A 16,788-nucleotide genomic window follows, 5' to 3' on the forward strand; every position below is an offset into this window, starting at 1 on the left:
TAAAAGAAGAATGTTTCAGCTAACTCTATCTATGTTAAAATTGAGGAAAGAAAGAAAAAAAAATCAAGAATAAAACTCAACATGTACCAAGAACAAAAATCTTGAACTGAACAGTCTTATATCCTTCCTTACTTTCCCTCAATCCTAACAAAATCAAAGTCACGTCTTCCTCACCAGTTCAGTTCCACAAATGACCAAAGAACAACATCAGAACTATTCCAACTCCACAATTTTCAACAAAAAAATTGAAAGAAAGAGAAGAAATCAAAGAACCTTAGGATTGCCTGTGGTACATGAGTCAGCAAGAATTCGCATCGATATTTCCGGCACCGGTGGTTGCAACTGGATAACGGATCGCCTGGTAGCCATGCTTTTCACACTCGCACAGAACACGATCCAAAGAACATCTGTGATTCAAAATCTACAAGAGAACCCATTTGTATTTAATTTGAATTTTGAATAAGAGAGAGAGTGAGCGAGTTTCATCTGGAGAAAGAAACCCTCTTTTAACGTTAAAAGGGAAAAACCCTTTCACCTATGCGCAACAACTGTTACTCTTTTCTTCTTTTTTCCTATCAAAATATTTTATTTTAATACCTATTTTCATAAAAAGAAATTATCAACGAACTACATATTATTTTAAATTTACTAAAACAAATTCCAAGGTATTATATATTATATATTTATTAAAATGATATTTTGATAGATGGAAAAAAAAAATTACATGAAATATATATATATATTGATCAGTGGCGGAGCCACCATATCTTTAGGGGGGTCATCCGAACCCCTTTCGGTGGAAAATTATATTATTTTTACATGGTTAAAATAATTTTTTAGGTATATATAGTAGATGTCGAACCCCCTTCGGCTACTTCGTGTGTCTATTTCTTCAGATTTTGAACCCCTTATCAAAAATTCTGGTTCGGCCATTGATATTGATGACACATAGGATATTATGAATCATGTGATTGTGAATTTTTCATTTTATTACAGTACTGATATTTGAGAGATATAAGAAAAGATGGGTAAGTTGTCACGTAGAAATGACTCAATTGGTTAATGCAAATGAACAAATTCTATCAGGAGGAGTCACACAAACATGTAGGCAATTAGGCGATCACGAAAAATATCAAAATTTGTAACCAGATAATGTATAACGAATCGTGTAATAATGAATGTATCGTTTAATGATATTAGGGTGATATTTGTCAGGTGGAAAAAAACTTCACCCAAAAAAAAATATCGTTAGATAAGCTATTATGAGTCACTCGATAATGAATATGTCGTTAATTGAGTGCGGGTGATATTTGATAAATGGGAGAAAATATTCACTCAAAAAAAAAAATCACCTGATAAGTTACCATGAGTCAAATAATCATAAATGTGTCATTTAATAAGGGTAGGATTGAGTTAATTAGGATATGTGTCATTTAATTAGATTATAATGGCTAATTAAAAGCTTAATTATCCTTAAATTTAATTTTTATGACATATTTTTAAATAAACCAGCCCGCACTTCGCGCGGTTATAAAAAATGATAAGATACTAATAATTTTATTAAATAATAGATGAAAGATATATTTATAATATCATTGTAACGATCTTAATCGTTAAAAGTTTTACAATGTCTTTATTTATAGGACTACAATATGAAATATCAAATAATGTGATATAATTATTAATTATTTTTGAAGTTATAACAATAAAAGTAATGAAAATAAAAATTATTAAGATTGCTATGTATCGAATAGTGTATATAATATTTTAACTCTTTTTTTTTTTGCTTTTTTAGAATATAATTTGATTAATTTCATAATTTTATCCTTGTAAAAAATATTTTTAAAAGAAAAAAAAAACAATGTAAAGAAAAGGTCTAAAAAAATTCTAACTTTTATACTTTTTTATTCGTTTATTTTTCTTAGAAAAAGGTATGACTATATTGCACTTATCATTCACACGTGATACATTTTGTAAGCAATATATTGTTAATCGTAATTTGTAAGTAATTTTCTTATTATAAAGCATATTTTTTTTGAAGTTGCGAGCTTCCACCATTCACATATTTCAGATAATAAAGTTAATATTCTTATGCATGTGAGATATCAAAAAGTATAATGAAATTTCTCTAAAATAGTTAAATACTTACATGTTTACTAACATGCTATCTTCATGTTATCAATATATACTACAAAATAATCACTGTTTTGAATATTTCAGATAATAAATTTTAATAATATTCTTAAGTGAAATTAAAGAGTAAGATATAATTTTGGACAATAGCATAAAACAATGTCAAAATTTTGAAATCACTTTATGAAAAGAAAATCTTTAGGCCGAACACATCGGTGGCCCCCTAAAGTTGGCACTAAGTTTCACTTAGACACCTCAACTGGATGATGTTCATTTTAGACACCTCATGTAGAGTTCTGTTGTGCCATTTTGACACTTTTTGCTGACATGTCAAAATGAGTGTGATACACTCAACAATAGAGCGTGAAAGACTCAATTTAACTATTTTTTTATTTTATTTTCTCTTCTTCTTTTTCTCCATTTTTCAAGCTACCACCTCCCACCATTTTTTGAAGCTTAAACTCTTTCAATGGAGGTGTAATTTTTTATTCAAATCCATTTTTCAAGTCATTTTTCATCTTCTTCGTTGTATTACTTTTTTAAATCTACAATCACCTCCTTCCACCATTTTTATCGGAAAAATGGATACCAACACTCATATTTCATATTCATTATTTTTTTCTTTCTTCCTCTCCCTCTTTTCTTCCCAAAAAACAACACTAAAAAGAAAGAAAAAAAAGAGATCCGAAACAATTTAAAAAGTTGATAAAAAATAAAAAAAATTGTTGGGTGTAGTAGAGAAGACAACTACCTTGGGGGGGGGGGGGGGGGGGGGGGGGGGGGGGTAAATTGATTTTTTAGAACAATATTTTTATTTTATTTACTAAATAGATTTTAAAATAAATTTTAACTTAAAATTACACATATAATCATTTAATTGGTTGTTTGTCACGTCATCAACGAGTGTATTACACTCTCCTTCAGCTTTTTGCTTATTATAATAAAAAGTGTCAAAATGACATAGCAAGACCCTACATTAGGTGTCTAAAATAAACATCGTCCAATTGAGGTGCCTAAGTGAACCTTTGTGCCAACTTTAAGGGTCACCGATGGGTTTGGCCAAATCTTTATATGTGTGGATGAGTTTCGTCTACATGGCAAATTCATGTTTTATTATTGATCAAGCATATGATATCATTGTTAACAACTTATTCCTTGCAGACTGCAACAATTATTGAGATTGTTGATGAATTTTCCTTGCCTAAGATAAGGATGAAATACATATAAATATTTATCGATTTAACTTTTTTTCTCGTTACTTAAATGATAATTGTCATTGCATGACTTATATTATGTCATTAGAACATGTTATTTGAAAGCATAGTAATTATAGAAAGCTAAATTAGAACTACAATATGCTATTTTATTTTTCGAATTGCGAAAGTTCGTCACCATATTGCCTTATTTTGAGAAATGAAATCAGATGTATAATATAATACATGAAGTCTTCAAAAAGGTTAAAATCACGATAAATCAAGGAAAAGAAAAACTAAGAAGGCATAAACAATAAAACAATGAAAAAGAGGTTACAATACACCTTTAAATCTTGGCTTCCTTGAAAAATTTATCACAATAAAACTCAAACTCCCACAACTCAAAAGGAACTACAATATGCTATTTTTGGTTTTGTCACCATATATGCCTCATTTTCAAAAATGAAATTGAATACCTAATAAATTTTTTCAAGTATTCCATAATCTTGATTCATATTAAAATATTCTACATAAATACACGAAGTCTTCAAATGGTTAAAATTACAATAAAGCAAAATAATTAAAAAAAATAAGGTTACAAATAGCCCTTTGAACATTGGTTTCCTTGAAAAATGTAACACACCACTTTCCTCAATTTTATTACAAGAAAATAAAGCTCCTACAACTCAAAAGAAATTAAATGAGTACGTTCCAAAATCTTGAATCATATTAAAATATTCTACTGCAATACGTGAAGTCTTCAAAGGGTTAAAATCACAATAAAACAAAAAAAAATATAAATAATATTAAGGAACAAAAAAAAGGTACGAATACCCCTTTGAATATTTTCTTGAAAAATGTAGCACACCACTTTTCTTCATTTTTATCACAAGGAAACTCAAGTTCCTACAATTCAAAAGAAATTAAGTGAGGAACTACAAAATTAAGGAACTACATATTCCAAAATCTTGATTCATGTTAAAATATTCTACTGAAATACATGAAGTCTTCAGAGGGTTAAAATCGCAATAAAACAAAAACATAAAATAAAAAAATAAATAATATAATAACAAAAAAGAGGTTAAGAATACCCTTTAAACATTGGCTTCCTTGAAAATTGTAACACATCACGTTCCTTCATTTTTATCACAAGAAAACTGAAGCTCTTACAACTCAAAAGAAATTAAGTGAGGAACTACAAAATTATGAGAATTTTATGGAAATGAATGGAAGGTTAAAAGGTTTGTAACCGATTTGCAATTATAATGACTAATAATTTTAACTCAATTAATAAAAAATAAAGGTGATTGAAATTTATCAAATGTCATGACCCAGACCATCATGATTGGCACCCGCACTAACCCTCCGGTGGAAGAACCATTAATACTAATTAGCTAACCAAGAACTACACAACTTAATCAAAACTAAGGCATTGAAAGTTACAGAAGCAGGTTTAAATGCTAAAGGAAAATAGGGAGTTCTCATAAACTCCAACAAAAGTCTAACAACCAAATGCGAAAATAATGCCTAGAACCTGAAAGTCAATTTACCAAAACTCTAACAAGGATAATAAGTCTAAGGAAATGGGTACAACCCAATTAAACATAAGAAAATCCTAAGTACTAGTCTAAGTCCGAAAATGTGGACGTAAAACAAAAAGAGAACTCATGGCAGCCCGAAAGAACTAGCTCACCCTTGAATTGATTGTGATTGATCACTGATCTTCTAAGCGAGGTCTATCAATAGTTGCCTGAAGATGTCCTATATACTCAACAAAGAAAGAGCAAGTGCAGTATCAGTACACAACCACAGTGTACTAGTAGGATCACACGACTATCCCAATAGACGAAACATATATAAGTCATTACAACAATAATAAATATGCATACACCGAACATATACAATATCAATTATCATTTACGAACAACATACAATTTCACAATCTCAAGATATACAATTATGCCAAGTCATTGGTCCTCTCACGGAACCCATACCCAAATTGTTAGTGTACCGGTACGTGGTACCCGATCCAAGTCAGTGTGCCAGACGTGACACTTGATCCCCTATATGCGCCGAAATGTGGCACTCGATTTAAGTTATTGTGTCGGAACGTAACACCAGATACATTCAACAAGCCACAATCACAATCATAATGTACATTCTCATAATCATACAATTAAGTCATGATTCATGACATACAATTATTCAATCATCCTCATTTATGATTAGTGTTATCAATAATGCAACATTCACATACATACATGCATCATAATGAAGTAATTACAAATACATATCACACAACCATGAAATCACAAACATCATCTACCTCGAACAAAGCTTGAATTCCCTAAGAAACTTGATTCTTCACTTTCGGGATTCTTTTCGCTTGTTCTTGGTCTACTGATGAGTCCACGAATTGGACACATTTAGGGTTTGTTTTGACAGGTTTAGTGTTCTTAAATGCGTTGTTTTGTCTCAAAACTGATAAAATACCATAAGTTTCAGGTATTTAGACTTGGAGACAAAGACATGGACACAATTGAGCAAAAAGGAACAAAGGAGACTGAATGAAGGAAGAAATAAAAACCTGAGGATCACCGAATCCATTCGGTAGTAGCCGACAGGCCTGAAGATCACCTTTTGTTCAAGTGTGCTGAGCCCTGACGAAAAGGATCAAATCGGCGGTGAAAAGGAGTAGTCGGTGTGTCGCCGAGCAGTTCCGCGAAGTAGTACTATGTCGCCTAATGATCCAAAACACGACGATGCTGAATGATAATGCAAGACGACGATGAACTATACCAAAGGGCAAATCGCTGAGTTAATCGGCGATTCCGACTTATGTCGCCGAGTGATCCTCCGCTGCACACTTTCTGAAAACTATAAATACTAGCTGAAGTTTTTACTTTAGTATCAACACATTACATATCAAATTATTAGTTTTGAACTGTAATTTTGGATATTTTAGCTTTTATTTTGAGTTCGAAGTTTGAGAAGGTTGTGAGGAACTTGAAGGTTCAAAGGGTTTCATCTCCAAGAATTTGGACTTGTGTCTTGTAGATTCTTCATTCTTAGCTTGTATCAAGACTTAAATCTTCATACCCATTTGAATGCAAACTCATTTAGGTATTAATTTCTATCTCTTATACATGTGTGGCTAAAACCCCCAATTCTTAGGGTGTGATTTTGTGAATATGGGTTAGATTAATTGTTGTGTCTTGCTTGCTGATAGTTTAATCGTAGTTTAATTGTGATTTAGTTTAGTAGTTGTGGATGAATTTAATCAATTTGTAGTTGCAAATACAAGTTCATATATGTGTTTTCGGCTTGCTTGAGAGAGAGGTCGTAAAACTAAGACTACTAAATTGATGGCCGGTGGGAGTGGGTCGACATGAGGTTCAGCTCGAGAGAGTGAACCCTAGTCTCATTTCCACACACTCAGCTCGATAGAGTGAGTGGGCTAAGGTGGAGGATGTTCTTCATGCGGCAAGAGGGTGTTCGAGAGAAACCCACTTGAAACGGGATAAGTTGCTCGAGAGAGAGTTTATCCCCCTTAAAGTCTAGCCTATTCATAATTATTCTATGAATTCTTTATCAAAAGAATGTACCCAATAATCTTGTTTATCCCATATTCCTATCACATCCCAAGAATCCCCTCTCATTAATTAGCACTCTTTGATATTTTTGCTATTTTTACTTACTTGTGACAAAACCCCCATCGTTAATTGACGCTTGCGTCACCGTTTTTGATTTAAAATGTTTTTAATTGATAATGTCTTTAGCTACGACTAGTTAGAACTAAATTTTATTTCTCTATTAATTCTCAAAACCACTCCCTGTGGGATCGATCCCAACCCTTGATTGGGTTACTAAACTATTGTACGATCATAGACACTTGCATCGAAAGTTGGGTCTTGATTACACAAACATCAAAATGGCATCGCTGCCGGGGAATGGTGTTACTTGAGAATTCTTAGATTAGTAGAATTTTCGTTCTTATTAGTTGTAGTGTACTTACTTAATTTTAGTTTTATTTTGTTTTGCTTGTGTAAAGATTTCAGGAAGCATGAGTGTTAATGGTAGCAACAGTATCCAGGTAGGCCACCAAGACGACATCGGAAATCTCAACGATGTCCAAGAGCATAACATCAATGATCACCATCTCATGGGAGGTATTGGAGCCATCCGTTTACCTCCAGCCGAGGGAAATGCAGTGTTCCACATAACGAGCACTATGTTGCAATTCTTGCAACTAAAGGGACTTTTTACCGGCTTGGCTCACGAGGATCCTCACGAATATCTTCAAAACTTCGTAGATGTGTGCGGATCGTTCTCATTCAAAAACATCTCTCAGGAGTTAGTCCGCTTAAGGTTATTCCCTTTCTCGTTGATGAGAGAGGCGTGTAAATGGCTCGCCGAGTTGCCGCATGAATCCATCACTTCCTCGGACGAAGTGGTAACCGCATTCCAAGTGCAAATTTTCCCTCCCTCGAAGATGATGACCCTTCGGGATAGAATTTAGAGATTTAAGCGCTTGGAAGGGGAGCCTCTGCACGAAACTTGGTTACGGTTCAAAAAGATGGTGCTTCAATGCCAACCCACGGTCTGCCTGATAACGTGCTGCTTCAGTACTTTTACCAGAGTTTGGACTCAGTAAACAAAGGGGTTGCTGACCAACTGTCGCTTGGAGTCTTGATGCAGCAACCATATGCAATAACAGCCTAACTTCTAGATGGGATGACAACCATCAACATAGCGTGGTACACTCGCGAGGAGCAAGTCTCTCCTCTCACCTTCAAGCTATCTAAGGAGCAGATTGAAAAACATCATGAGACGGACCAAAACATGGCCAAGATCATGACGCAGCTTGACATTTTATCCAAAAATGTCATGGGGTTGGTGCCCGTAGTGTCAACGCTGTGGGGGTAGGGTGTGCAAATCTTGAAGAGATGAAGTACGAAGCCCTGTATAACGAGAAGGTAAATTTTCTAGCCAACCAAGGTGGGGGCTATCGTTCAAACTACCCAAGGTAGGGTGGTAACCAAGGTTGGGCTACAGACGAAGGCTGGAAGGATAGAGATCGTGAATGGAGGGACCGTAATCCAAATTGGAAAGATGGGGAGAAGGATAGATATGTGCCTCCCCATGAGCGCCAGAAGCCTAAGGATTCGGAAGGTGGTAGGTCTGAGGATATGCTCTCGCGTATCCTCAACAAAGTTGAAGGGTTAGACAAAATGCTGAAAGGCATAAAAGAAGATGTTTCTACCCTTAGCCAGACCGTCACCTCCCATTCTATTCAATCAAGCAGTTAGAGACCCAAATGGGTCATATCTCGTCTCACCTCAATCCGAGACAACAAGGGGGTTTGCCTAGTGATACTATGGCTAACCCCGAGAGTGAGGTTTGAAGGTGGACTTACGTCGTGCCGTGACATTATCTAAGGCGCTGTTTGGGAGGCAACCCAAAATCACTTTAATTTCTTGGTAAAATAATGGTGTGTTGTTTGTACAGGTTAAAGTATGAGAAGTGTGCGAAAAAGTGTAGGATAGCGAGCAACAAATCCAGTCAGTGAGTCGTTGAAGAGGCTGGCGAACCTGACCTTATCCGCCGTTTGACTCAAGCAATCTTCAAAAATTGGAGTCCGTAAAACTCAACGAGCTTTGGAAATTTTTGGCGCACCGCCGACTCTGTCGGCGTGTTCGATGGAAACCGTTGTTGGGACCACCGCATTACCTGGAGGTCTTGTAAAATTTGGTGAGGAAACTAAACATTCGGCGTTCCGCCGAGTGAATCGGCGAGCCTGACTAATGTCGCCGAGTTGGCGAAAACTAGACGGTTTTGCAAGCCAAAGGTTTAAAAGTTTCAACTTCATTAACTCTCTCTCACTTTTTATCTACCCAAATTCACACCTGCACTTTAGTTTCTATATTTCTTGCACTTTTAGAGTATTTTAGTTGTTGAATTGTGCTCGGATTTGGATTGCGTTGCTGCCTAGCATCTCAGTAGCATTTTTATCGGCATCTAAGGTTGGTTTCCGAGTCCTAGTTCCTTTTATCAATAGTTGTACTCAAATGCAATAGCATTACTTTTATGATGTGTGTTGGTCCTCTCTGGTAGGATTAGAATTTTTGCTTTTCTGGTTTGATTCGACGATATTGCCCAAACTGAGTTAAAAAGTTGATTCCTTAAAATTATGCCGTAAAGGTAGATAAGAGTCACTGGGTCTAAGCCTAATTTGAGTTAGGCAAGCTTTAAATTGTGTTTTTGGGGATTGCGGGGTCGAATTCAAGAAGATGGGTCAGAAATGGGCACGTTGAGCCATTTGGCGAGATTGGTCGAGCTCGCCAAACCACTCGGTGGTTCGCCTAACATCCCCATCTCGCCTTTAATTTAATGTTTTATGTGTATTTGTTTCGGTAACTTTCGGCGAGAAGCATGAGGTTGCTAAAAGCACTCGGTGACTCGCCGAAAGTCTTCTTGTTCGCCCTTTGTCCGTACAGCCGGACCCTTTCTACACTGTTACCTTCGGCGGACAACCCCTTGTACGCCGAAAATATTTGGCGACTCGCCGAATGAACTGCAAAATCTGCCTGCAGATGACTGTCTTTGCTTTATTTGCCGAATATGTTCTAACTTTATCTCAAAGCTTTGCAGAAATAGCTAGACCGAAAGCAGCTTGAAGGGATATGCCACCCCGACAAACAAGAGAAAAAATTTTCAGGAAAAATACAAAGGCATAAGATCCTCCCAAAATGGATAATGAGGGCAAGAAGCCCAGTGCAAACAAGAGAACAAATCCCCGAGACCCCATTATTCCCTCATGGAGACGTGGATTCTTCACAACTATCCATTCCTTTCTGGCAGCTCATGACTTGGACAATCTTAGTAAGTCAGCTGCCGCTGAATCTTCCGAAGTGGCTCCGGGGACCATTATCAAATTCCAGGTTGACACATCGGGCACTGATGCCTAGATGGAGCGACTGCATAGACATGATCCCCTCTTTACCTCCCTCTCTTTCTTTCCTTATTTTTAAATTTTGGATAATCCTATTTGCATTGGAGGACAAATGTTTTTAATTGTGGTAGGGTGAGGCTCACCTTAATTGGGCTATTCTGTTTAAAATTGTGTTAATACTGCATTTTTGTGGATGTTTGAGCTTATGGATCCCTTTTGTTTTAACTGAAAAATGATTGTGACCCTTTCGAAAAAATTTCACAAATTTTCGCCACATTTTGTATGCAGTAGAATGTGGGCTGTTCCTTGGCAAATTTGAGTCTCGGTTTTGAGCAATATCGATGACTTGAATAGTGCTTATAATCGAACGAACATGAATGTACGGCTACAGTGAGGCCAAATGAATTTGCATAGACAATATATGAACTCTTTGCATCTCGTTGTGACTAGCCTATTGTCGAATCGAGTCTCTTGTGATTACCGTTGCATACTAGAGAAAGTGTGGAGTCTTGTTTGACTTAAGTGTCGATGCCTTGTGTGATGAGCTTACCTTGGACCATGCATGATGGATCATAGAATTTGCCCTGTTAGTCTGACTGACTAACTAAGGCTTTCTCTCGACATGATCTTAGGCAACTTTAAAGAGTGTGATCCAATTTGACATATACCTCTTTTGTGACCTACTTTGTGAGCGTCTGAACCTCTCTTGAACACCCTTGAACACCCTTGAACTTTACCTTTTTTGGAAGAAACTTGATGAAAATAATGACCTCTCTTTATCCATCACCCATAATCCTCATGAAGTTGTGGTTGATTGAATAGCCAACTTAGGCCAAAAGGCTAAGTTGGGGGTGTTGTGAAAAAGATAAGGGCAAGTCAAGAAGTGCAAGGAAACTCTCCTTTAACCCACCGTGTTGAGAAAAAATGGAACCCCTCCATATAATTAAAAAAAAAGAGAAAGAAAAAGAAAAAGAATGAAAAAGAAACTTATGGAATAAAGTACCAAAGAAATGGGGTTCCAAACAATCCATGGGAAGTGAATAATAAGATGACTTATGATGCACTAATGAAAATGATGAAGGAAAAGGAAAGGAAGTGTTGAGAGCACCACATTTTATGAGGATGAAAGTCACTGAGCCTAAATAACCATACCTTTGCACTAATCCCCATTACAAGCCTTGCCTGACCTTTGTGATCTTGAGTAAGCCGAAACTAATTTTGACTGGAAAATACAGGCAAACCTATGGGTGAAAGAATGCATTGTGTTCTTCTTTTTGAGTGTGAGCGTTGCATCTGATTCCGAAACTTTGAAATGATTAACTCATAGTGTGTGAAAATGGAATCATTCTTTGTGTGAGGGCATTTGAACACTTTTGTTGAGCTTGAACTTGCATTTGAAGCAAGTATTGCGAGCTTGAGAATCTTTGGTAATGGTGTGTCACAATTTGAATCTTTGAGTGCACATTTGATCTTTGCATAAGTAAATTGAGTCTTGTCGTGTGCATTCATGCTTGAATATTGTGTAGCACTGTTTGAGACATCCTTTTTGAACTGCTGAACTTGAGTTTTACTTGAGGACAAGCAAAAGTTTAAGTTGGGGGTGTTGATGAGTCCACGAATTGGATTCATTTAGGGCTTTGTTTTGATAGGTTTAGTGTCCTTAAATGCGTTGTTTTGTCTTAAAACTGATAAAATACGTGAAGTTTCAGGTATTTAGACTTGGAGACAAATGCATGGACACAATTGAGCAAAAAGGAACAAAGGAGGCTGAATGAATGAAGAAATGAAGACCTGAGGATTACCTAATCCATTCGGCGAGTCGTCGACAGGCCTTAAGATGGCCTTTAGTTACAATGTGCTGATCCCTGAAGAAAAGGATCAAATCGGAGGATTACCGAATCCATTCTGCGCGTCGCCGAGCAGTTCCGTGAAGTAGCACTATGTCGCCTAATGATCCAAAACACGACGATGTGGAAGGGATGCAAGACGACGATGAACTATACCAAAGGGAGAATCGCCGAGTTGATCGGCAATTCCGACTTATGTTGCCGAGTGATCCTCCGCAGCACACTTTCTGAAAACTATAAATACTAGTTGAAGTTTTTAATTTAGTATCAAGACATTACATATCGAATTATTAGTTTTGAACTGTAATTTTGGATATTATAGCTTTTATTTTGAGTTCTAAGTTTGGGAGGGTTTTGAAAAACTTGAAGGTTTAAAGGGTTTCATCTCCAAGAATTTGGACTTGGGTATTGCGCATTCTTCATTCTTAGGTTGTATCAAGACTTAAATCTTCATACCCATTTGAATGCAAACTCATTTAGGTATAAATTTCTATCTATTATAAATATGTGGCTAAAACCCCCAATTCTTGGGGTGTGATTTTGTGAATATGGGTTAGATTAGTTGTTGGGTCTTGCTTGCTGATAGTTTAATCGTAGTTTAATTGTAATTTCGTTTAGTAGTTGTGGATGAATTTAATGAATTTGTAGTTGAAAATACAAGTTCAAATATGTGTTTTCGGCTTGCTCGAGAGAGAGGTCGTAAAACTAAGACTACTAAATTGATGGCTGGTGGCAGTGGGTCGACATGAGGTTCAGCTTGAGAGAGTGAACCCTAGTCTCATTTCCACACACTCAGCTTGAGAGAGTGAGTGGGCTAAGGCGGAGGATGTTTTTCATGCGGCAAGAGGGTGTTCGATAGAAATCCACTTGAAACGGGGTAAGTTGTTCGAGAGAGAGCTTGTCCCCCTTAAAGTCTAGCCTAGTCATAATTATTCTATGAATTCTCTATCAAAAGCATGTACCCAATAATCTTGTTTATCCCATATTCCTATCACATCCCATGAATCCCCTCTCATTAATTAGCACTCTTTGTTATATTTGTTATTTTTACTTACTTGTGACAAAAACCCCATCGTTAATTGACACTTGCGTCACTCTTTTTGATTCAAAATGTTTTTAATCGATAATGTCTTTAGCTACGACTAGTTAGAACTAAATTTTATTTCTCTATTAATTCTCAAAACCACTCCCGGTGGGAACGATCCCAACCAAGGGTTGGGATACTAAACTATTGTACGATCGTAGACACTTGCATCCGAAGTTGTGTCTTGATTACACAAACATCATCTACAAACAATCAATATAACACGAGGATCAATAAACGATGCCTAATTACCCGGATTAAAATCAACACTATCAACCCTAGATCAAACCTATGATCCCAATGCCCAGATTAGGGCTTTTTTCCACCATAAATCCCAAATCAAACCCCCCCGATTGATAATTACCCAAGAAACTAAGTTCTACGGATCGAAAAACGAATTCGGGGAGTGAAAACGTTACCTTTAACCTCAAGAATGGTGGAAAACTGTCAAGAAAACACCTGGGGTCGTTCCTTAGCTCTCAAAGTCAAAAAGTGTAGAATAAAACATTTTTGGGGTTTATTTCTTACTTAAGTCGTGTCTGTCCCGCCACAACGGTCCTCACCCCGCTATAACGTCCCCGACCTGGCGGGAAAATCCCCCCTTAGCGGCTTGCATGGAAACAGTGAGCAAATTTTAGAATTTCAAACCACCATTTCACAACACACCATCATCCCATGACACTCAGAAAATACCCGTTCACGCTAAGATCAGTTTCGGGAGTTCTACTCACCCGAATTCAATTGCGTAAAGTCGTACGGGTTCCTTAATGTCTTAGCTATCTACTCATGTGATGAAATTTATATTTAAATCTCCAATTTGTTACCAGATTTCCCTAGACCTCACTGACTCCGATTTCATCTAAATCTGGATTAGGTTGGAAAATTCCAAGTTACTACGAAAAGGTTTTCCGGCCCAAAAATTTCCCCTGTTGGATTTTCTATAATGACGGAAATAGGTCGTTACATCAAATTTAAGAAGTATTTTATTTTTTAATGAATGAAAGAAATATGTGAGAAGAAAGAGGTAAGGTTTTAAGAAAAAAATAATTAATAGTATTAGTGATGAAATTATAAAAAGATCGAAAGAAGATTAATTTTCTGAAATTTTTTATGACTATACATTAAATGAGATGGATTGAGATAAAAGTTTATGAAAAAAACGTTTATGGTAGTAGGAAAAACGTTTTTTTTAATAGAAAATTATTATAGACATAAAAGGTAAAATGGAGAATTTAAGGAAAAGCAATAAATTATAATAATAGTGATGAGAGATAAAAAGTAATAAATCGTAGTGAATAATGATGAGGAGAGATACATAAGTTAGTTTAAATATAGTTTTTCTTTCTTTTAGCATATTTTGAGATTTAATTTTTTTAAAAAAATTGACAAAAAGATAAATGGCAATCCTGGCCAAAGAGAGGTGCCACGTCACACTTTTATTATCCAGCTTTAGTATATAGATATGAAAAGTTGTGTCGTTTTTTTAAAGCAGAAAAAAATCTTTTCATTTTTCATTTACACTACTATAAAATCAATAATATACATGTCTTTTAAATCTAGAAGTAAATCCAACTATTAATAGAAGATAAATTATTTTATTTTACATGATTCATGAAAAATTTAAACTTGAAAAATGAAAATAAAACAACTGTTTTGATATATTCATTTGGACTTTTAAATAGAAATTAGTGGACATAGCCACACTTCGCGCGATTATAAAAATATTACTATTAGTAGTATATGGTTTTTTTTCTTATGAAATTATGAAACTAGAGCCTAACGTGTGTGCGTAAGGAGTGACCTACGGAAGGGGTCCACGCCCCGTGGATGATTTCCTTAGGTCAAGGGCCCCCTAATAGGCCACAACCATGAACCACAGAGGGGACAGTATGGTTCGTGGATGGGGGGTGTCCATGAATTGGACCTGCAATCTGTCTAGAATCGGCCAAGCCAAGGGTGGGTTGGTAAATTCCTCCATTGGCTAGTTAAGTGTATATACGGTTATTTTGGGTTTATTAACATATTTTAAGAGTATTAAAAGTGTTAACCTCTATTTTACATTCCATTATTACAAAACCCCAAATTCAAACTAGCCTTCCGCTCCAAAAGATCTCTCTCTAGAACCTCCATAGAAGGTGAAGACTCCAAGCTCCCAAGGTCAATTTCTTCAAGGTTTTCAAAGTATTTTTAAGGGGATTTCGTGGGAAGCAATAGAAAGGTATGATAGTCTTGATCCTTGTCTAATTTTCCATTCAAGGAGCCAATTTCAAAGGTGATTTCAAAGTATGAAAAATCTAGGGTTTCACTCAATCTCATGGGTTCTTTCATCAAATGATTTAAGGTTACTAATGTCAAATTATGATTATATTGATGTTTAATCGATGATTTTACTCTATGAACCCATGATTCCTCTCAATTTCTAAATTGTGTCTTATGAAGTGGGTTTGTTGATCATGAATGAATGTTGATGAATTATGCCTAATTGATTTAGATTATTGAATTTTAACATCATCTATGCCTAATTATGGTGAATTGAGGATTTGTGATCATAGTCTTGAAAGGGCAAGTTTGACCTAATTTCATGTTAAAGTAGAATTGTGCTTGAATTGTTGATCCACTTGAAAGGTGGAGGTGTTTACTTACTATGTACAGTGTGATCATGTCCTTGGAAGCATAGTGTGAGGAATTGAAGTATTATTATGATGTTGTCTATATGAATGTGATGTGAAGCATGTGTGTGATCTAAACGAATGAATTATGATCATGTTTAGAAGCTAATTGTGTTAGGATTGAATGTTATATCTCTCTATTAACACTTGTGGATGATGGTGATTATGTGAAAGGCTATTCTCACATACACACATGAATGAATGAATGAAGTCTAATGATAATGTTAATGATGAAGTACTATTTGAAAGGCTATTCTCATATTGTACTCTAATGAATGATAATGACTTGTTGTGAAAGTACTTTCTCACAATAAAGGGGTCCTTAAGTGAAAGACTATTATCATCTTTGAATCTATGAGCTTCCCAATGAATGAATGAATGTTGAGTTTGGGATAGATACTCATCCGAGAGTTGAGGCGGGGTATCTAGTAGCAATCCCTTATCCCATAATGAATTAATGTAATGAATGTAATGTACTCCGTGGGAATAATGCTAAGCACTAAGAGGATATGGCTTGAGATGGGTGCTCATCCGGGAGTTGAGGCAGGGTACTTAGTAGTAATCTCTTGAGATGGATACTCATCCGTGAGTTGAGGCGGGGTATCTAGTAACAATCTCCCTATCTCTTAAACTATGCGCCCACATAGGTCTAGCTAGTAGATCCACTTAAGGCTAAACAAATGATGGTCCTACCTTAGGCAAGTAGGAATCCCTTTATCAGGTGAGGGTGACACCAGGATTCCATGTCAAGCTCACATGGTCTATGTCGGTTAAGGCTTACCTCCACAATAATGTTAATGAACTATGGATTCTTAAGGATGTACTACTTAGTGTGGGTGGTGGTATGGGATGCCATTTATGCATTGCACAAGTATGTATTTGAGGGAGGTCATGGTGTGTTCCTTATAAT

At 36.0% G+C, this 16,788-nt stretch overlaps 1 protein-coding gene across 47 annotated transcripts in view; it reads right to left on the bottom strand.

The window, feature by feature from the left end:
* Window positions 1–529, bottom strand: part of LOC102584801 (serine/threonine-protein kinase TOR-like) — a 32,993-nt gene extending 32,464 nt beyond the window's left edge. For 27 of the 47 annotated variants that reach the window (XR_001475325.1, XR_001475314.1, XR_001475296.1 and 24 more), the window contains exon 1: window positions 274–528. The gene's annotated coding sequence lies outside the window, so the exon portion shown is untranslated. Of the gene's footprint in view, window positions 1–273 lie in introns of all 47 variants that reach the window. The other 20 variants (XR_001475331.1, XR_001475329.1, XR_001475328.1 and 17 more) reach the window with 6 other exon arrangements.
* Between the last annotated feature and the right edge of the window lie 16,259 nt (window positions 530–16,788).

Source organism: Solanum tuberosum, unplaced genomic scaffold, assembly GCF_000226075.1.
Source record: "Solanum tuberosum cultivar DM 1-3 516 R44 unplaced genomic scaffold, SolTub_3.0 scf00362, whole genome shotgun sequence".
In the NCBI taxonomy this organism is placed as follows: Eukaryota; Viridiplantae; Streptophyta; class Magnoliopsida; order Solanales; family Solanaceae; genus Solanum; species Solanum tuberosum.